This window comes from Penaeus monodon, chromosome 20 (assembly GCF_015228065.2).
Source record: "Penaeus monodon isolate SGIC_2016 chromosome 20, NSTDA_Pmon_1, whole genome shotgun sequence".
In the NCBI taxonomy this organism is placed as follows: domain Eukaryota; kingdom Metazoa; phylum Arthropoda; class Malacostraca; order Decapoda; family Penaeidae; genus Penaeus; species Penaeus monodon.
In genome coordinates, this window is record NC_051405.1 from 19,005,647 (window position 1) to 19,006,077 (window position 431).

Below are 431 nucleotides of genomic sequence, written 5' to 3' on the forward strand. Positions count from 1 at the left end.
GTAGGATACATCCACCCACCTGTTGTTTGAAATATCGGTTCCTCCTCATCCACAAGGGACAAGGTGAGGTAGTATCGACAGAGACTCTTGTGATGTCCCGCCATGGTTGGAGTTGAGATATAGCCAGATAGGAAAACAACGGCTGGTATGATCGCCTCGGACTGGTGATCCGTCATGCTCTCAATTTGGCAAGTGTTGATTCTCATTGAAAGTATTTGTCCTGTGTGAGAAATCAACACCTGTTTCAATTCTTACTGTGCATAATTACATTTTCAGGATATGTGTGTCAAATCCTGATCCTTCTTAAGGGATGTAGGTTCTCATATGGGCAATAACCAGCACTCCATATATAAACACACTAGTTAAAACACATCTAAGGAATGTTCACAAACTCACAGTAAATTAATACTCTTTGGCCAAAGAGTGAATTC

The 431-nt window shown here is 41.3% G+C and overlaps 1 pseudogene; it reads right to left on the reverse strand.

The window, feature by feature from the left end:
- LOC119585931 overlaps positions 1–431 on the reverse strand; it is a 20,948-nt pseudogene that overhangs the window by 13,616 nt on the left and 6,901 nt on the right.